The 22,544-nt window shown below is 38.0% G+C and overlaps 1 long non-coding RNA gene, 1 other non-coding gene and 1 pseudogene across 2 annotated transcripts; 2 read left to right on the top strand and 1 right to left on the bottom strand.

Annotated features, from left to right (window-relative positions):
• The first annotated feature begins 7,863 nt into the window (after positions 1-7,863).
• Positions 7,864-10,849, top strand: LOC148209758 (uncharacterized). The gene is made up of 3 exons (XR_015792856.1): positions 7,864-8,037; positions 9,904-10,379; positions 10,484-10,849. It is a non-coding gene; the product is annotated as an uncharacterized LOC148209758 (long non-coding RNA).
• A 3,696-nt stretch (positions 10,850-14,545) lies between these two features.
• Positions 14,546-14,652, bottom strand: LOC148209759 (small nucleolar RNA R71). Its single transcript, XR_015793316.1, has one exon. It is a non-coding gene; the product is annotated as a small nucleolar RNA R71 (small nucleolar RNA).
• Positions 14,653-16,772: 2,120 nt separating this feature from the next.
• Positions 16,773-17,997, top strand: LOC148209760 (secreted RxLR effector protein 161 pseudogene; annotated as a pseudogene).
• The last annotated feature ends 4,547 nt before the right edge of the window (positions 17,998-22,544 follow it).

Below are 22,544 nucleotides of genomic sequence, written 5' to 3' on the forward strand. Positions count from 1 at the left end.
TTGTTCGAGGTCAGAAATCATCGTACCTGATCGTGGAGTGAGGTCCTCTACTTATGGGTGGTAGTCCCGCTAATCTCGCGACGGTTACACCCGGTAATCTCGGGACCGACGGTTACACCCGATAATCACGCCGCTGACAGTAGCTCACATCGGCCCCCACCGAGCTTCCCGGTAGGTCGGACCTTAGCCAGGCTCACCTCGGCCCTTATACTTAGCATCAACGCTAGTGGTGGTGATTTCGGCGGTCCGAGCTGGGGCATGACTCATGGGTCACCTCGGGGCACCAATAGCTGTCCTCCACGTGTCCTGGGTATTCTTTCCCCCAAACAGTACGGATAAGAAGTTATTTAAAAAATAATTAAAGATAGGCACATTTTCATCCGCGAAAACGAAAAGAAATATTTTGATTTATGGCTAACAGGAAGACAAGTAGTTTCATTTCCAAGGCAATACCCAAGAGTTACAGCTACTACCCACCACATTAATTAAATAATTAATGTGAAGTTGTACATCATCATTTCCAATGAATAATTCACAGTAAGCTACAAGACTCAGAGAGTTGCTCTACATCACTTTTACAAGTTTAAACCACCACTACTTCTGGAGCTTTTCCAACTGCCAAAAAGCAGCTGTCGCCTCTCTCACCGCTTCAACCAACTCGAATAATTATAGCGTTGGTCCAATAAATTTGTTGAGAAACGAGAAGTATCTTCTATTAATTACACATTATTAATTATTTATTACCTTCTTTTTTTCCCTTGTTTAGTTGGCCACAAACATACTTTTTGTAGTCTTTCTTCAGCTTTCCTTCAACAACATTTCTATTAACACACAGCCAAATTATTTAATGCACCTCTAAATTGCCCATTATTAAGCTAACTATAGCTCACTGTTTTACATCATCTATAATCATTTCACATGACTATGTTTTTCTGAGCCTTACGTTTTTTCTTTTTTTTTTTTAAACTTGATTTTATTTACATGATTCTTTGTTGACAATATAGGTTTCTTTTATGCTTGTGGACCTACATTGTTTTTATTACGATGCTAAACGTGGCATGTAAACAATGAAAAGTTTATTCATACTTCACTAGTACAATAAATTTTCCTTTAGAACAATAAATATATCGATATTTCAACGTGTGTTGTTGTCTATCTTGGGTCTACATTAGAATTACTTTGCTTTTGATTTTATCAAGGAATGTCATATGCTCATTGATGTTTTTTATTTTTCTTTATTTTTTTTATTTGTTTAAGTTACCAAAATATTTCTTACTTAAATTACGTTTTGAGACGCATAACATTTGTGTAACATGATTAGGAATGGCAACGGGGCGGGGTTGGCAGACCATCCCCATCCCTGCCTCTGTTCCCGAAATTTTCGGGGTGGGGATTCCTTAATTGGGGATGGTTCCCCGTGAACCCATCCCCGATAAATATATTTGTTTTTTATTTAATTTTATTTTATGGGTGATAAATATATTTGTTTTTTATTTAATTTTATTTGATGGGTGTTAAAAGTAAAAGAAAAAAATGGCTAAATATGCCTATTGGGATTTTTTTCAAAAAAAAAAAAAATTTAAAAATGTTTATTAAAATTAATATATATTAATATTATTATATATAAAAGTATAAAAATTAATAAAATATTAAACGGGACAAGGACGGGGCGGGGAGACCTTCCCCGTCCCCACCCCGTCCCTGGTCAAACTAGGGATTCCCCAACCCGATCGGGTCAGATACTCGCAAGGATCGGGTCCCGCGGGTTTCTTTGCCATCCCTAAACATGATGATTCTTTTAAGTGTTTTGAGTTAGCTCAATATAATTTTAATAAACTCATGCAAAATTCACCCTTATGTTTCTTACTAATTAATTTGGTATTTGTCATAATTTAAGATTTTTTTTTTGGCACAACTTAACTTCTTACTATTACACATTTCTTATATCATATGTGTTGTGATAAATACTTAATTTTTATTGATCAATTATCCTTTTTTCTATGAACCTAATAAGAAATAGTAAATAAAAATTTTCACCGTTCAGATTGAAGACCCTTCTGTTACAAACATGCTATCAAAATTTCACCTCGATCCGACCATGGATCGACCTACAATCGTACTGAAAACAATCGTACTGAAAACAGTTATGTATGGAAGTAATATTTTCTCCTTTTTTTTCTTTTCTAATTTTTTCTCTCAGTTTTAGTGCCATACCTTTTCTCTCTCTAAGTTTTTCGGTTGCACCTACCCTAAAAAAAAAAACAAAAAACAAAAAAAAAACTTAAAAAGGCCAAATAGGTCTTGTTTTAGTTAGGCTTCACAATAAGTGAGAATATCCAACAAATCGTCATTCCAATAAGGAAACGATAAACTTAGGCTTTTCTTTTGGTAGATTATTTGTCAACATATTGGATCCATTACGATCAATATGTATCTTCTCATGTTTAAACAGTCAATCATTGAAAGCATCTCTCATCCAGTGATACCTCACATCTATGTGTTTAGTTCTCAAATGAAATATTGAATTCATACCGAGATGAATAACACTCTGATTATTGCAGAATATTACATACTATCGTTGCTTGAAGTTGAGCTCCTGCATAATTCGATTCATCAACAAATTCTCTTTGCACGTCTTTACTATTGCAATATACTTTACTTTAGTCGTAGAAAGTGCAACACACTTTCGTAATCTTGATTGCTATGATATTACACCACCTGGGAATGTTATCAAATAGTCAGAAGTAGACTTTCAATATCTAAATCTCCTGCCATATCTGAATTAGTGTAGCCGACAAGCTCTAGCTTTCCACTTCCAAAAGTGAGCTTCATCCTAGAAGTACCATACAAATTTATCATAATACACTTGACTGCACCCCCCCCCCCCCCCCCCCCACAATGTTGTTTTCCTAGATTAGACATAAAATGACTAACAACACCAACAACATGCACAATATCCAGTCTAGTGCATACCATGGAGTACATCAAACTCCCGACTGCTGAAGCATATGGAACTCTGCCTATCTCTTCATTCTCTCTTTTATCTGTAGAAGGACCATGCTTGCTATTCAGTTTAAAGTGGATAGATAGATGAGAACTTACTGCTTTAGCTTTGCTCATGTTAAATCTTTCAAGTAGCTTCTCTATGTAGGATGGAATCTTGCAGCAAAACCGCGTGAACATTTGTGCTTTGATTTATACCAGAAAGAAAAGACATAAGCTTTATAAAAGGGTAGTAAAGAAACCTATATTCGAAGATACTTCTTCAAAAAACGACGATGTCGAACCTAGAAGCCATAAAAAAGCCTTCCCCGCTATTCTCTTAGCAAGGGCCGATTTCGAACCCGCTTTGGAAAGTGAGGAAATTTTTGTATTTGAGATAGATAGCTAATTTTAAAGAGAATTGTGGTTTTGTTTTTCAACAAAAATCACCCAAACTTCCCACTTTAACTATGTGGCATTCCAATAAAGACCCACAACTGCACTCTTTTGCATTGTAGAACATGTTGCGTCCATGGATATATCCATTACAAGTAAGTCAATCTTTCACGAGTCGGTCGTAACTACAGTGGGTCAAATTATCGTTTTACCCCTTAATTATCTCTTGCTCTTTAAGTACCACTGATCCTTTAATGAACAATTTGTATATGGTCTAACCATAAAGCACGTCCCTCTCGGGCTAGTGAGAGGGTGGAGTCCCATCGTTCAAGACCCGGAGTTAGCACTTAAGGGAACAACTCATCTACTTACCCTAAAGTCGGGAACAAGTGAATTCCATCTTGCGTAGATATGTTTCCAGGTCCCCACTTAGTTTCATTCCCAAAGTGGAAGGTATATCGAGTCCGTGATTCGGGCCACTCTCACCCATACAAATTAAAGGACGATCCCTCATAGGTAGGAGTCCATAATTCGCTCAAGATTGAGATCGAGTTACATATGGTCATCCTATGAAATTCTAACGGTGTTACAAAGAGAGATTAATTATTTCACGGTTCAGTCTTATAAAAACTCATTGTATAGGATAGATACCCCAACTCGTATGTCTCTACATGAACGATTCAGATCAATTCGTTTGTATCAAATAAAAATTGGGCAGTATGCATAGTGTCACCAGGATAAGATACCCAGCCTTATCTATATACTATAGACCTTTTAGGTTATTACCTGATGAACATGATCCCCTGTATGTTAACCACATACTGTTCAAATTACATTAAAGAGCATAGGCCGTTAGTTCATTGGATTTTTGTCAACGTAATGCTAAATGAAACCTCAATAACATGTTTATTGAATTCAATAAATAATATTTGTTTACCTTCATTATCCACGAGTTTAAGGCATAAAACCCAACACCTAAAATATTTACAGTTTATTGGATTCTCTGTTTCGTGCTATACAAATTCAAAGAATCTTCTTCGCTGGTGACTGGGGTTATGCTGAACGCACGCACTAAGCGTGGTAACAATTTTATAGATGCAAGCACACACCTGTCAGAGTAATATAAAATGGATGTAGTATCCAAGTATCGATCCTCAAGGACTTCTAAATAATTTCCAAACTCTAAAGTTTTAATGAATAGTGAACGTTGAAATGGGTGATTCTTGTAAAATGGGAAGTGGTTACAAATAATGGTTTTGGATTTGGGATTTGGTCTTATAATGGTAAAACCTAGCCCGAATTACTTCAAGTTAGCCAACAAAGAATCAAGGATATGCTAAGGACGATATGCATTTTACTTTAGGAACCAACGACTACGCTTTTCACTTGACTTATGTCTAAGCAAGTTCAAAGTCCTAAGACATTCCCTAATATGTCAATTATGAGAGATATCTTAGTTTTAGGATGGAAATAGTCGCAACTTCAAGGTCCTATGTCTAGGCTACTTAACCGGAACCCTTATGTCTAAGGCGCTCCTCTCCTCGGTTTAACCACTCAACAATGCAAATAAGCAACCTTTTCAGTATTGACTTGTTAAGACTTACAGTGGCCTTCTCTAAATCCTAACTTTTTGGGAAAACATGTTGAGCAATGAATGGAAAGCAAAAACACTACTTCTTAGCAACCCTTTTTAGAAATAAAAGGCTAACTATCCATAACCGGGCTAGAGACGGGAATGTAGAAAGACATATTGAAGAAAATACAGCAAGTAAAATGGTTGAAATTGAAATGCATGTGTGAAAAACAAAAGTTAACTAACGGAGAGTTTTGCTCGGGATTGAGAGCTTCGCCCTTCTCTTTCAAGCAAGGGGGAGTGTCACGTGCTCTTTCCTCCAAAAACACAATTCTCTTAACTAAAAATAAAGTAAAGGCAAAGGAAAGATAAGCAAAGTGCTGGATTTTTATATATTTGAATAGGTAGGAAATAACTAAGTACAAACGGAAACAAAACAAAGCTCAATAAAGGAATGTAAAGTGCTCGGGATTTAAAAACTAAAAGCAACTAATGAAAGCAACTCAAAAGTACTTAGAAAGCAACAAAGAAACACTAAGAATGATCAAGAGAAGGAAGCAAGGCTTGATGATTTTGGTGGAGAAGCTGCTGGAATTTATAGCTGTGCAGAATTGGTTAGGTAGGTCCTAAAACGCTGGTGGATCACCCATTTCCAACTCCTTTGACTGACTAAATCGTGCTCAAACTGATAGTGGAACACTTCTTCTACATGTATGCATCGGTTGGAACCACCAAAAAACATTGGAAGACGCGTTTCATTAAAGGCAAAGTTGGAAGAAAATCAGGAATTCTGCAGCCTCCCAGGCGCCTGGCGCCTCCCATGATGGTTTTTCTGTCTTTTTGCTTCTTTTGATTAATTTGCACTCCCAAATGGTCCTAAAATGTCATAAATACAATATAAGCCAACCACAAACCATCATATATGAATTTTGCATGAATTGGAACTCAAACGACCGAGAAAAATTCCGAAACAAAGTTAAAACATAGTAAAAACAGCATCTAAAACCTTCTTTTTGTGCATGTAAACCAGCGTAATCACACCCCCAAACTTAACTTTTTGCTTGTCCTCAAGCAAAACTTAGCAACTTTAATCAGCTTTCTAACACATGGACAAGGTAAAGCAAAAGCAACCGAGATATTCAATCATAAATTGTCTCAGGGAAAAGATGTCAAAGCCTACCATTCTATTGCCTTTGTAAGCTTAGTCACTATAAACCAAGTTTGAAATGATAAAACTTTCTCTTTCAAAATCCTTTTTCCTTTCAAAAACAGAAAACGTTTTCAAATACCCATAAGGAATCTGCACACTTCCTTTTTACTGTTGGGTTATATGTCCTAAAACTCATAGTTTGAAAATGACAGATATACTTTTATCATTCAATAAAGTTGTTATTGAAGGTTTTAATCAATAAGTAGTTATTCATCCAATAAAATGTTCTTACTATATCTAAATCCAATAAAATAAAGGATCTTAGACTGTTACCTGAGACTCAAACTCTATGTAAGAGACATAAATATGGATCAAGTTTGAGTTAACAGTCTAAATGGTCTATAGTATAGGAATAAGGTTGGACGCCTTATTCTGGGGACACTATGGATGCGGCCCACTTTGTAGCTAGTACAAACGATGTGATCCTAATTCGATCATGTGAAGACATGCGAGTGGGGGTGTCCCGTGCAAAGAGTTTGCATAAGACCGGACCATGAGATAGTCACTTTTACTTTATAACACCGTTTACTGTTTGAAACTGACGATCTCAACTTTGATGGCCTAGGTAACTCGATCTTAATCCTGAGCTAACTATGAACTTCTGTTTACTCGGGATTATCCTTAGATCTGCATGGGTGAGAGCAGCTCAACAACGCTGGCTCAATAAGCCTCCCATTTCAGGGGTAAGACCCGGTAGATAGCTAGGGACATAGGGTGCAAGAAGGAATTCACTTCTACCCAACTTTGGGATAGTAGAGAGGTTGTTCTCTTAAGGGCTGAATCCAGGTCTTGAAACAATTGGCGCCACCCTCATCAAAAGGTTTGAGAGGATTTTTTGATTTGATAGTTGGACTACAAATCATTGTTCATTAGAGGATTAGTGAGACTTAAGGAACAAGAGGTAATTACAGGGGTAAAGTGGTATTTTGACCCAGCTGTAATTACGAACAACCTGTGAAGGGTAGACTTACTGATCATGGTTATATCAAATGGACATAATATATCTACAGTGAGGAGAGTGCAGCTACGAGCTTTAGTGGAGTGACCGCGTAGTTAACGATTGTTGGTTAACTAGGTTAAAGAGTTTAACCGGTTAATCCCGGATCGTTGGAGCTCATGATCTGTAGGTCCATAAGGTCCCCTGGCTAGCTCATATAGGAATAAACTTGGAATAATTTGAAGGAATAATTCAAATCGTACGAATTAAGTTAATCATATGAGATATGATTAAGTAATTGATATATGATATCAATTTGAGAAATTTGGACAAAATATTTAAATAGGATTTAAATATTAAAATTATGAATGCGGATTCATAATCGGAGGCATGGATTTCATCAAACATCGGATTTTAGAAAAAGTCAAATAGTTGACTTTGACCAGAGAAAGTCAAAGGTTGACTAAAGTAGATTAAAATAATGTTTTTAACCAAGTTGGTGGAAAATTCCACTAACTTGTTGAGTGGAACATTTAAATAATCTCAAAAATCCACTTTTTGACACTTAGCCATGCCATGCATGAGTGGAATGTGTGTTGTAAGCTTTTGGTGAACTTAGACATGCATTTTGACACCTAGTCATGCCATGCATGAGTGGAATATGTGTTGTAAGCTTTTGGTGAACTTTGACATGTAAGAGTTGTATGTAATTTGCCTATTTAAGAAGGCTTTTGTTCAAACATCAAGATCTCTTGGAATCTTTGGCCATTTGATGTGTTTTCAAAAAGCTTACATAACTCCTTTTAGCTCCACTTTTCTCTAATTTTTACTTCTCTAAAAAGAGTCCCACCACTCTATTCCAAGCCTTGAGAATAGCTAGGAAGATCTCTTGGTGGTCCTTCATTGGAGCTATTTGAAGATTTTTGAAAAGCTACAAAGGTTTGTATTTTTCTCTACTTGTCTCTAAGCATCATAATGTATGATCATGCATGTTTAATCCTAGGTTGTATTATGCATCTAGATTGTTATTTCGATTCTTGCTCACTTCCGCTGTGCATGTATGTATTTTCTCCATCATGTGGTATCAGAGCATCTAGAATAACATTCATTTGCATATGGTGGGTACAAATTCATTTGATGAATGTTGTGGTTGAATTAAATTGGATATATTACGGTTCTGGCAATCCTCTTAGTTTTGGCTTGTAATTGTGTCCTTTTATTTGTTATTATTTTTTTTTCCGAAGTCATTAGAGTTGGAATTAGGTTGTAATATTGGTCAAATTCAAAGAGATAAAGGCTGAAATTTAGCTTCAAACCCGCCTGCGACAAATCTTTCGACTCGGTTCGGTTATCCTCCCTTTTTGGTCCGGTTCGTGCTGTTTCAAGCTGGTTTGGGTTCTTGGAGGTCCGGTTTGAAGAGGTTCAAGGCCGGTTCAAGTTTCTACAAAATTGTTTTGTAATAATTTAGTTTAATTTCGTTGTAAGGATTCCAAAACCGGTCCAATTTAATTGTTGATTTAATTATGCATTATGAATGTATGAATTAAATGTTTTATATTGAATGTGCATAATGTATACCATTTAGATTTAAAATCCCACCATAGGATTAAGCATGTATCATGCATGAGATATCTTATAAGTAGTTATAATGTATAGTATGCATGATAGATTCAAATTATGATTTGAATGTATGGTTATGGAGCATGCCTATAGTTTATAAGTGTTATAAAAGAGATAGACATTAAAATTCATAATAAAGATAGTATGCATGCTCACTTAGGGTTAAATGGCCAATGCAAAAGTTTTCATAGGCAGAAACTAGGTCGTTACTCATAAATTGGTAAAACATGAACACTCACCCGATAAAATCTTATCTAAGGCTGGGGGTATTTAAGTTGACGATTTACGGAACACCCCCTACCTGGAGATTGAGTCGGTTCTTGAGTTGTGTTAACCAATTTCATGAGCATGCGTGAGCGGTGTGAGGTAATAAAATTGGTTTATCACCTAGACATTATAGGTTTAAATCCAATATAAGAGTTATATTTGGATGAATCACCTAGACTTAGGATATGTTTATTTAGCCTGAATATAAGCCTAAAGTGAAAATATATCCTAAAACCGTCTAGAACACTTCAGCTGGAGATTAGTAACGTACTATTAGCTCTAGCGTCCCTAAGAGTTCACAGCGTGAGATCCATGCTTGGCTTCGTGCCGCCCTGGGAGCGGCCTCCCTTCGGAGAGTGTTTGCATGGGTTATGAACAGGGTGAATAGGGGAAGTAGTTCATAGTAAGTGGGTGAAGGATTAGTGTCAACAAAATCCTACGGTCTCTTCCATTAGGTCGCACCGTGAGAGTCCTATAATGCGCCTGCATGTCTGCCCTGGAGCGACCTTACCAATCGGAGGGTGGTATTATAGTATTCGGAACACCGCGAACTCCTAAAAGGATAGGATTTCTTAGATTCGTTTTCAATCTTGACTTTCCAATTTCGGGAGCATATTGATCCTAATCTTAGAAGTCTAAAAGTGGAAGGTCACACTTACAAGAATTACTAAGAGTTAGTATATTCTTGACCAAACCAAACGATAACTAAAGGCTATAGGAATAACAGTTATTCTGGTATTAGCATTTAGTCAAGATTGTCTTAATTCAATGGAGGAATGGTTGACTGCCTCTCGGTGGAGGCTGTTCTAAACCATTGAAGTATCGTTGCAAATATAAATAAAAATTGGGTACTTTATTAGAATTTGCTAAACTTAAAATTGGATTTAGAAACTAATATAAAGTATGTTTGTTTTTCAGCATGAATAGCTCAATAGTTCAACTCTTAGCTTCGGAAAAACTAAACGGGGTCAATTATTCAACGTGGAAAAACAATCTCAATACGATACTAGTCGTCGATAACCTATGATTCGTCTTAACTGAGGAATGTCCATAAACCCCTGCCGCAAATGCCAACCGAAATGTTCGGGAAGCATTTGATCGATGGGTCAAGGCCAACGATAAGGCCCGTGTCTACATTCTTGCCAGCATGACTGATGTATTGGCAAAGAAACATGAACCCTTGATGACTGCAAAGGAAATCATGGATTCATTAAAGGCGATGTTTGGGGAACCTTCATCGACCTTGAGGCACGAGGCACTTAAATATGTTTACAATGAGCATATGAAGGAGGGGACCTCTGTTAGAGAACATGTCCTGGACATGATGGTCCACTTCAATACTGCTGAAGTGAACGGGGCCACCATTGATGAAGCAGCAGAGAAAGCAACGACAGGTAAATACGATTTACTAGTTGTTGAAACATGTTTAGTGGAGTATGATACTTCCACCTGGATACTTGATCCAGGAGCCACTAACCATATTTGTTTCTCATTTCAGGAAACTAGTTCCTGGAAGAAGCTGGAAGAAGGCGAGATAATTCTCAAAGTTGGAACTGGAGATGTTGTCTCAGCCAAAGCAGTGAGAGATTTAAAGTTATTTTTTGACGATAGATACATTTTACTAGAAAATGTTTTGTATGTTCCTCTTATGAAAATGAACTTAATATCTATCTCATGTTTATTAGAACAAATGTATAGAATATCCTTTGAAATTAATGAAGCGTTCATATTCAGAAAAGGTATTCAAATTTGTTCTGCTATACTCGAAAACAACTTATATAAGTTAAGACCAACCAGAGCAAATTTTATCTTTATGACTGAGATGTTTAGAACTGTCGAAACTCAGAATAAAAGGCAAAAGGTTTCTTCTAACGCTTTTTTATGGCACTTAAGACTTGGACATATAAATCTCAATAGGATTGGGAGGCTGGTTAAGAGTGGACTTCTAAATAAGTTAGAAGATGACTCCTTACCACCGTACGAGTCCTGTCTTTAGGGAAAGATGACTAAAAGATCTTTTACTGGAAAAGGTCTTAGAGCCACGATACCCTTAGAGCTCGTTCACTCAGACCTTTGTGGACCGATGAACGTAAGAGCTCGAGGTGGGTATGAATATTTCATCAGCTTCATTGATGATTATTCTAGGTATGGTCATATTTACATAATGCATCACAAGTCTGAAACCCTTGAAAAGTTCAAGGAATATAAGGCAGAAGTTGAAAACCAACTAGGTACATCAATAAAGACACTTCGATAGGATCGAGGTGGAGAGTACATGGACTTGAAATTCCAAGACTATTTGATAGAACATGGAATTCAGTCACAACTTTCTGCACCTAATATGCCTCAACAGAACGGTGTATCTGAAAGAAGAAACCGAACCTTGTTAGACATGGTTCGCTCTATGATGAGCTATGCTCAATTACCTGATTCCTTTTGGGGACATGCGTTAGAGACCGCTGTCTACATTTTGAACAATGTTCCCTCTAAGAGTGTTTCTGATACACCTTATGAGCTATGGAAAGGGCGTAAAGGTAGTTTACGTCACTTTAGGATTTGGGGCTGCCCAGCACACGTGTTGGTGCAAAACTCTAAGAAATTGGAACGACGTTCAAAATTATGCCTATTTGTAGGTTACCCAAAAGAATCAAAAGGTGGTTTGTTTTATAATCCTCAAGAGAATAAAGTATTTGTGTCGACAAATGCCACATTCTTAGAGGAAGACCACATTAGGAGTCATCAACCTCGCAGTAGGCTAGTATTGAATGAGATGTCCAAAAACACTGCAGAAAGAGCTAGTTCATCAACTAAAGTAGTTGATGGAACTAACATTTATGGTCAGTCACATCCTTCTCAAGAGTTGAGAATGCCTCGACGTAGTGGGAGGGTTGATCTTCAGCCTGACCGTTACTTGGGTTTAACTCAAACTCAAATCGTCATACCAGATGACGGCATAGATGATCCATCAACCTATAAATAGGCGATGAATGATGTGGACCGAGACCAATGGATAAAAGCCATGGACTTTGAAATGGAATCAATGTATTCAAATTCGGTCTGGGTTCTTGTAGATCAGCCAAATGACGTAAAGCCAATTGGTTGTAAATGGATCTACAAGAGAAAATGAGACCATTCCGGGAAAGTACAGACTTTCAAGGCTCGACTTGTGGCAAAGGGTTTCAACCAGAGAGAGGGTGTGATTACGCTTGTTTACATGCGTAAAAAGAAGGTTTTAGATGCTGTTTTTACTATGTTTTAGCTTTGTTTCAGACTTTTTCTTGGTCGTTTGAGTTCCAATTCATGCAAAATTTATATATGATGGTTTGTGGTTGGCTTATATTATATTTATGACATTTTAGGATCATTTGGGAGTGGAAATTAATCAAAAGAAGCAAAAAGACGGAAAAGTACCTCAGGAGGCGCCAGACGCCTGCGTGCCTGCAGAAAAACTGGTTTTCTTCCAACTTTGCCCTTAATGAAACGCGTCTTCCAATGCGTTTTGGTGGTTCCAACCGATGCATACGTGTAGAAGAAGTGTTCCACTATCAGTTTGAGCATGATTTAGTCAGTCAAAGATGTTGGAAATGGGTGATTCACCATCGTTTTAGGACCTACCTAACCTATTCTGCACAGCTATAAATTCCAGCAGCTTCTCCACCAAAATCATCAAGCCTTGCTTCCTTCTCTTGATCATTTTTAGTGTTTCTTTGTTGCTTTCTAAGTACTTTTGAGTTGCTTTCATTAGTTGCTTTTGGTTTTTAAATCCCGAGCACTTTACATTCCTTTATTGAGCTTTGTTTTGTTTCCATTTGTAGTTAGTTATTTTCTACTTATTCAAATATATAAAAATCCAGCACTTTGCTTATCTTCCCTTTGCCTTTACTTTATTTTTAGTTAAGAGAGTTGTGTTTTTGGAGGAAAGAGCACGTGACACTCCCCCTTGCTTGAAAGAGAAGGGCGAAGCTCTCAATCTCGAGCAAAACTCTCCGTTAGTTAACTTTTGTTTTTCACACATGCATTCCAATTTCAACCATTTTACTTGCTGTATTTTCTTCATTATGTCTTTCTAAATTCCCGTCTCTAGCCCGGTTATGGATAGTTAGCCTTTTATTTCTAAAAAGGGTTGCTAAGAAGTAGTGTTTTTGCTTTTGATTCATTACTCAACATGTTTTCCCAAAAAGTGAGGATTGAGAGAAGGCCACTGTAAGTCTTAACAAGTCAATACTGAAAAGGTTGCTTATTTGCCTTTTTAAGTGGTTAAACCGAGGAGAGGAGCGCCTTAGACATAAGGGTTCCGCTTAAGTAGCCTAGACATAGGACCTTAACCCGAGGTTGCGACTATTTCCATCCTACACTAAGATATCTCTCATAATAGACATATTAGGGAATGTCTTAGGACTTTGAACTTGCTTAGACATAAGTCAAGTGAAAAGCGTAGTCGTTGGTTCCTAAAGTAAAATGCATATCGTCCTTAGCATATCCTTGATTCTTTGTTGGCTAACTTGTAGTAATTCGGGCTAGGTTTTATCATTATAAGTCCAAATCCCAAATCCAAAACCATTATTTGTGACCACTTCCCATTTTACAAGAATCACTCATTTCAACATTCACTATTCTTTAAAACTTTAGAGTTTGGATATTATTTAGAAGTCCTTGAGGATCAATACTTGGATACTCCATCCATTTTATATTACTCTGACAGGTGTGCGCTTGCATTTATAGAATTGTTACCACGCTTAGTGCGTGCGTTCAGAAAACCACCAGTCAAGTTTTTGGCGTCGTTGCCGGGGACTTTAGTTTTAAAATTATTTTAAAATTCTTTTAGTTTTTATTTTTGTGAATTGTTGTTGGGTGTAATTTCTATCCACCGTTTTTGTTCTATATTTTTGGTCGTTTAGCTCATAAGGGTAAGTTAAAGTGCATGAGCACAAGATCTTTTCTTCTACCCCTTGACCCTGAGATTGAGCGGACCCTTCGAAAAACTCGAAAGGAGCAAAGACTTCGAAAACAACTAGAAAAGCAAAAAGAGAGAGAAGGTGAATTCAGTCCTGAAAGTGAGGTAGAAAATACGAGCACATCAATGGCAGATATTCCACCTCGTGATCCGGTTGATCCACCTGCTGTTAATGGTAATATGAGGGATCACGCAAGAAATGATGAATTCAACCATATCCAGATGGCGGACAACAAAGATGTGGCAATGCGAGAATATGCCACCACGGCTTTTCAGAACTTTGATTCAGGGATAGTCAACCCTATTCCAGCCCACGCAAACTTTGAGCTTAAACCAATGATGTTCCAAATGTTGCAGACAATTGGACATTTTAGAGGGCAGGAACATGAGGATCCACATGATAATCTGAAATCATTCGTTGAAATTGCAAATGCATTTCGATTACCTGATATAACAGACGATGCTCTTAGACTAACACTTTTTCCATTTTCTTTGAAGGACCAAGCTAGAGCATGGCTCAATGCATTTCCACGGGGATCCATCACCACATGGGGGTCGTTAGTGGAGAAGTTCTTAACAAAATTCTTCCCACCTACTCGCCACGCTGATATCAGAGAGGAGATCATCTCCTTTAGACAGTATGATCGTGAACCTGTTCACGAGGCGTGGGAAAGATTTAAAGAATTAATCAGGAAATGTCTGAACCATGGCTTGCCGGCATGCATCCAAATAGAACATTTCTTTAGAGGTTTAGATCATCCTAATAAGATGATGCTAAACAATGCTGCCAACGGAGCCTTTACAAAGAAGACATTCAACGAGATAGTCGACATCCTAAATGACTTAGCTTCACACAACCAACTATGGTGTTCGCAAAGATCTAGGGCAGCACCAAAGAAGCAAGATCCAGCTGGAGTTTTGCTCTGGACATTGCGACCTCGATGCAAAAAGAGATGGTTACAATAAACCAGAGGCTGAAAGAGATGGCATTGGGAATAAAAAATCCATTAGCCACGCCGATACAACCTGTGCAGCCGGATTATTGCACTCCTGCCCCTGTTTGCCAAGTCAACGATCTCATTTGTTCATTTTGCAATGAAAACCATATTTATGATAATTGTCCACATAACCCTGCTTCCGTTTTTTATGTAGGACATGGGAACAATAGGAACTTTAACCCATATTCGAACACCTACAACCCAGGTTGGAGGCACCACCCTAATTTCTCATGGGGAGGTCAAGGAGGTTCGAGCGGTCTTAATCAAGGGCAGAGCCAGCAGAACAACCAGCCCTATGTTCCTCCTACACAGCAATACATCCCACCACCGCAACAGCAGTACAATCAGCAACTTCTCCACCAAATTCATCAAGCCTTGCTTCCTTCTCTTGATCATTTTTAGTGTTTCTTTGTTGCTTTCTAAGTACTTTTGAGTTGATTTCATTAGTTGCTTTTGGTTTTTAAATCCCGAGCACTTTACATTCCTTTATTGAGCTTTGTTTTGTTTACATTTGTACTTAGTTATTTTCTACTTATTCAAATATATAAAAATCCAGTACTTTGCTTATCTTCCCTTTGCCTTTACTTTATTTTTAGTTAAGAGAGTTGTGTTTTTGGAGGAAAGAGCACGTGACACTCCCCCTTGCTTGAAAGAGAAGGGCGAAGCTCTCAATCCCGAGCAAAACTCTCCGTTAGTTAACTTTTGTTTTTCACACATGCATTCCAATTTCAACCATTTTACTTGCTGTATTTTCTTCAATATGTCTTTCTAAATTCCTGTCTCTAGCCCGGTTATGGATAGTTAGCCTTTTATTTCTAATAAGGGTTGCTAAGAAGTAGTGTTTTTGCTTTCCATTCATTGCTCAACATGTTTTCCCAAAAAGTTAGGATTTAGAGAAGGCCACTGTAAGTCTTAACAAGTCAATAGTGAAAAGGTTGCTTATTTGCATTGTTGAGTGGTTAAACGGAGGAGAGGAGCGCCTTAGACATAAAGGTTCCGCTTAAGTAGCCTAGACATAAGACCTTAACCCGAGGTTGCGACTATTTCCATCCTAAAACTAAGATATCTCCCATAATCGACATATTAGGGAATGTCTTAGGACTTTGAACTTGCTTAGACATAAGTCAAGTGAGAAGCGTAGTCGTTCGTTTCTAAAGTAAAATGCATATTGTCCTTAGCATGTCCTTGATTCTTTGTTGGCTAACTTGAAGTAATTCGGGCTAGGTTTTATCATTATAAGTCCAAATCCCAAATCCAAAACCATTATTTGTGACCACTTCCCATTTTACAAGAATCACTCATTTCAACATTCACTATTCTTTAAAACTTTAGAGTTTGGAAATTATTTAGAAGTCCTTGAGGATCGATACTTGGATACTCCATCCATTTTATATTACTCTGACAGGTGTGCGCTTGCATCTATATAATTGTTACCACGCTTAGTGCGTGCGTTCAGAAAAACGCCAGTCAATGGATCTACAAGAGAAAAAGAGACCATACCGGGAAAGTACAGACTTTCAAGGCTCGACTTGTGGCAAAGGGTTTCAACCAGAGAGAGGGAGTTGACTATGAGGAAACTTTCTCTCCTGTTGCCATGCTAAAGTCGATTAGGATACTCTTGTCCATCGCCACTTTTTATGATTATGAAATTTGGCAGATAGATGTCAAGACAACATTCCTAAATGGAAGTCTTGAAGAGAGTATCTATATGGTCCAACCAGAGGGGTTCATTGAACAGGGCCAAGAACAAAAGGTTTGTAAGCTTCAGAGATCCATTTATGGATTGAAGCAAGCATCTCGGTCCTGGAATATAAGATTTGATATTGCGATCAAACCTTATGGCTTTGAGCAAAATGTTGACGAACCTTGTGTATATAAGAAAATCGTCAATTCCACTGTAGCGTTTCTAGTTTTGTACGTTGACGACATCCTACTCATTGGGAATGATGTAGGTTTTCTGTCTGACGTTAAAAAATGGCTAGCTAAGCAATTCCAAATGAAAGATTTGGGAGATGCACAGCATGTTCTAGGGATCCAAATAGTTCGGAACCGAAAGAACAAGACACTAGCCATGTCTCAAGCAACTTATATCGACAAAATGTTGTCTAGATATAAGATGCAGAATTCCAAAAGAGGTTTATTACCTTTTAGACATGGAATTCACCTGTCTCAGGAACAGTGTCCTAAGACACCTTAAGAAATTGAGGGGATGAGACATATTCCCTACGCTTCAGCTGTTGGAAGCTTAATGTATGTTATGTTATGTACTAGACCTGACATATGCTATGCAGTAGGGATAGTCAGCAGATATCAGTCTAATCCACGATATGATCATTGGACTGCCGTTAAAAATATCCTCAAGTATCTTAGGAGAACGAGGAACTATATGCTCGTGTATGGTGCTAAGGATCTGATCCTTACTGGATACACTGACTCTGATTTTCAGACCGATAAAGATGCTAGAAAATCTACATCGGGATCAGTGTTCACTTTGAATGGAGGAGCAGTAGTGTGGAGAAGTGTAAAGCAAACTTGCATTGCAGACTCCACAATGGAAGCTGAATACGTAGCTGCTTCTGAAGCAGCAAAGGAAGCAGTGTGGCTCAGGAAATTTTTGACTGATCTGGAAGTCGTTCCAGACATACATCTGCCCATCACTCTCTTTTGTGATAACAGTGGAGCAGTTGCAAATTCCAAGGAACCTAGAAGCCATAAGCGCGCAAAGCATATTGAGCGGAAATACCATCTCATAAGGGAGATAGTAAACCGGGGAGACGTGGTCGTCACTCAGATAGCCTCGGAAGAGAATCTTGCTAATCCATTTACTAAGGCCCTCTCGGCTAAAGTGTTTGAGGGTCACCTAGAGAGTCTAGGACTACGAGTTTTGTAAACTAGGATAAGTGGGAGAATAATTCGGCGTGTATCTGATGTATGCCCAATCTTCTTGTATTTTCTCACTTAAACTCAATAAAATGTACCATTGGAGTTTTAGTCCAAGTGGGAGTTTGTTGGGTTTTATGTCCTAAAACTCATAGTTTGAAAATGACAGATATACTTTTATCATTCAATAAAGTTGTTATTGAAGGTTTTAATCAAGAAGTAGTTATTGATCAAATAAAATGTTCTTACTTTATCTAAATCCAATAAAATAAAGAATCCTAGACTGTTACCTGAGACTCAAACACTATGTAAGAGACATAAATATGGATCAAGTTTGAGTTAACAGTCTAAATGGTCTATAGTATAGGAATGAGGTTAGGCGCCTTATTCTGGGAACACTATGGATGCGGCCCACTTTGTAGCTAGTACAAACGATGTGATCCTAATTCGTCCATGTGAAGACATGCGAGTGGGGGTGTCCCGTGCAAAGAGTTTGCATAAGACCGGACCATGAGATAGTCACTTTTACTTTATAACACTATTTACTGTTTGAAACTGACTATCTCAACTTTGATGGCCTAGGTAACTCGATCTTAATCCTGAGCTAACTGTGAACTTCTGTTTACTCGGGATTATCCTTAGATCTGCATGGGTGAGAGCAGCTCAACAGCGCTGGCTCAATAAGCCTCCCATTTCAGGGGTAAGACCCGGTAGATAGCTAGGGACATAGGGTGCAAGAAGGAATTCACTTCTACCCAATTTTGGGATAGTAGAGAGGTTGTTCTCTTAAGGGCTGAATCCAGGTCTTGAAACAATTGGCGCCACCCTCATCAAAAGGATTGAGAGGATTTTTTGATTTGATAGTTAGACTAAAAATCATTGTTCATCAGAGGATTAGTGAGACTTAAGGAAAAAGAGGTAATTACAGGGGTAAAGCGGTATTTTGACCAGCTGTAATTACGAACAACCTGTGAAGGGTCGACTTACCTATCATGGTTATATCAAATGGACATAATATATCTACAGTGAGGAGAGTGCAGCTACGGGCTTTAGTGGAGTGACCGCGTAGTTAACGATTGTTGGTTAACTAGGTTAAAGAGTTTAACTGGTTAATCCCGGATCGTTGGAGCTCATGATCTGTAGGTCTATAAGGTCCCCTGGCTAGCTCATATAGGAATAAACTTGGAATAATTTGAAGGAATAATTCAAATCGTACGAATTAAGTTAATCATATGAGATATGATTAAGTAATTGATATATGATATCAATTTGTGAAATTTGGACAAAATATTTAAATAGGATTTAAATATTAAAATTATGAATGCGGATTCATAATCGGAGGCATGGATTTCATCAAACATCGGATTTTGGAAAAAGTCAAATAGTTGACTTTGACCAGAGAAAGTCAAAGGTTGACTAAAGTAGATTAAAATAATGTTTTTAACCTAGTTGGTGGAAAATTCCACTAACTTGTTGAGTGGAACATTTAAATAATCTAAAAAATCCACTTTTTGACACTTAGCCATGTCATGCATGAGTGGAATGTGTGTTGTAAGCTTTTGGTGAACTTAGACATGCATTTTGACACTTACTCATGCCATGCATGAGTGGAATATGTGTTGTAAGCTTTTGGTGAACTTTGACATGCAAGAGTTGCATGTAATTTGCCTATTTAAGAAGGCTTTTGTTCAAACATCAAGATCTCTTGGAACCTTTGGCCATTTGATGTGTTTTCAAAAAGCTTACATAACTCCTTTTAGCTCCACTTTTCTCTAATTTTGTCCTTCTCTAAAAAGAGTCCCACCACTCTATTCCAAGCCTTGAGAATAGCGAGGAAGATCTCTTGGTGGTCCTTCATTGGAGCTATTTGAAGATTTTTGAAAAGCTACAAAGGTTTGTATTTTTCTCTACTTATCTCTAAGCATCATAATGTATGATCATGCATGTTTAATCCTAGGTTTTATTATGCATCTAGATTGTTATTTCGATTCTTGCTCACTTCCGCTGCGCATGTATGTATTTTCTTCATCATTTACATCGAGACTTTTACATCTGAAGGACCGGCTATTAGCCCCTGAGGTTTCCACACACTAACATCGGTTTCAACCATAGCTACTCGTAGAATGACTTTGAAACTAACAGCTAGGTCATAAGACGACGACAATGAGAAACACGAAGTCACTTATCACCATCCTTACTGCTATTTTCAAAATCAACACCCAACCTAAAACTAAATGGGTGTCTACAGTAGGACTCGGAAATCATAAATACATTTTCTTTAACTCTCATTGTTTTTACCACTCTTTTCTTTCTAACACAAGTATTTTCCCCTCTTATTTTCTCTCAACAAGACTCTTTTTACTCTTTTGCAACTTTTGTTTTTTGTTTTTTTTTTTAAGCTAAGTGCTTTTCAACACTTTCTTTCTTTCCAACTGACTCTTTATCAAAAGAAAATAGCATGATTTTTCAAATATAAATAACACTGTATCTTTCTGAAACAATGACTGACACAACGACTGTCCCCCCCAAACTTAAGAGAGACAGTTTCCTCACTGGGAAAAGACTTTTGCATCCGATGAAAAAGGCTTAACAGTAAAAAGGACAAGGACTTCCTATATAGGGGTAAAGAAAAAGCTTAAAGTCTGTAAAGATCAAAAAGACATCAAAGAAAATGAGTTTATCACATAAACGAAGGAAATAGCTCAAAACTTAGTCAGGCATAGAACATAAAACTCAACAATCTCTTAGAATCATCATTGACATGAAATCACATGCACAGCACAGATGCTTCAAAGTAGGCATGTGAAAAGCTAAACTAAGGTTAAGTGAAGACATACTTTAAGTGATCAGAAGATAAACGATACTAATCTATACATGCTTCAACTGAGCTCGAAACATAATCAATACAAAAAACATGCGTAGTAAGGCTAGAATATGTAAACGACGTCATTAACCAAAAGAATAAAACACAAAAAATAGCAAAGAAGGAACCTCCCCTTCATGAAGTTGGAGGTTGTGGACTAGGATCAGTGCCGGTACTGGAAAATGGATGACCAAGGATAGCAGCTAGCGTTGGAGGCCATGAAGGTAAAACCGCAAAATCCAATGAAGCCCTCAAGTTGTAGATATGTTGCACGATTTCTCGAACCTGATCTCGCAGCTGTTGGTTCTCCTCTCGGAGACGACGGATCTCCGATGTAGGAGACGTCCCAGTACCTTCCCTTCTTTGTAGCGCATGGGCGATAATTCTCCGAATATTCTTCTCTTCCACAACTGGGGCATCTCTCTTAATTTGATCCGCAGGGAGCTACACACCTTGTCGCAAGCATAAAGAAGTGACCAAGCGTGGGTGATAAAGCTTACCACGTGTCCGGTGGGCACACTCATGGATACTGGTATTGATCAATTCTCCATAATTCACATCTATGCCCTTTAGCATGGCATAAACCAGCAGTGCCCTATCCTGAGTGACATGCTCATCATGCTCCGTCTTTAGGTGTATCCAATGGGGAAGGTTCCTGAGTATCTTTTCTTACCACTTCGTTCTCGGTATCCTCTGTTTCCGGCATATTTGAACAATTACTGCGTGAAACCAGTAGAAAATCATTATTACCATCTCCCGGTGTAATAATCAATGGAGAGGAATAAAACTGCTCCTCATCCCTGTTCTCCATAGATGAACCTTTAGGCGTCAGACGCTTACTACTCCCATCTTCCTCAATTTCTGGGTCCGTCAGCACCTCCTTACCCTTCATCTTTTGCCCTATCGAGACCCCGGGCTCTAACCTCTTGCTATGACTCTTCTCTTCCTCTCCTCCATGCTCAACTCCTATATCCATTGGCATATTGGTTGAGATTGGCATCCTAGGAGGCTCTAAGGGTTTTAGTGGTCCCATGTTGAAGGTACTCAATATGTTAGGGTTCAATTGGGGTGCTTGAGGTCCTCTTTCTAGGAATGGAAGTTGAGGTGGTGGGGGAACCCTAGGTGAAATCATCCCATAATTGTGTGGAGGTACCCAATGACCCATTCCATAATAAGGTGGAAGGCTAGGAAATAGAGTAGATGAGTTGGGCATTCCATAAGGATGAACACTAGCTTGAATTTGCATTTGGGACAAGGGAAAATGATAGGAAGGAACTGGGTTAAACATAAACGGTTGGTACATACCCGGATTGATCATTGGAGGAAGTTGTTGAGGATTTTTAGCCCTAAACTCACTGTTTTGAGGTATATTAAGGGTGGGTAGCTGCTGAAAATTTACATATCCATGTGGACCCATCATAGGAGGTTGTGTAGGAGCTTGGGAAGGAGAAGTAGGGAGTGAAGTGTGTTGAGAAGAAGAAGCCATAGAAAGAAATAAAGGCTAGAAATTTCTGATTCTTCTTGGTTGTGGCCGAAATCGAAAACAATGGTGGTGAGGGAGTGGGTTTTTCGAAAACAAAGGGGAAGAAGAGAGTTGTGTGGGTTTGAGTGGAGTTGTAAAGCTTAGGCAATGCGTCTATTTAAAGCTTTCCCCAAACTAAATCCTAAATGGAAAGGGATTGAGTTTTAAGTTCAAACTAGGTTTCCTAAACCTAAAAGGAAAAAATAAGTTTGAATTCCAAATAGGATTAGGGAAACAAAATTTGGAGTATTTTTGAGTTTAAGGAGAGATTTGAAACTTAAATCACAAACGAGTAATGTGTAACCCAAAATAAAACCCACAAATTTCGAAATTGAAACCCAA

Source organism: Momordica charantia (genome assembly GCF_013281855.1).
Source record: "Momordica charantia cultivar OHB3-1 chromosome 8 unlocalized genomic scaffold, Mcharantia_2.0 BLBB01000008.1, whole genome shotgun sequence".
Taxonomy (NCBI): Eukaryota; Viridiplantae; Streptophyta; class Magnoliopsida; order Cucurbitales; family Cucurbitaceae; genus Momordica; species Momordica charantia.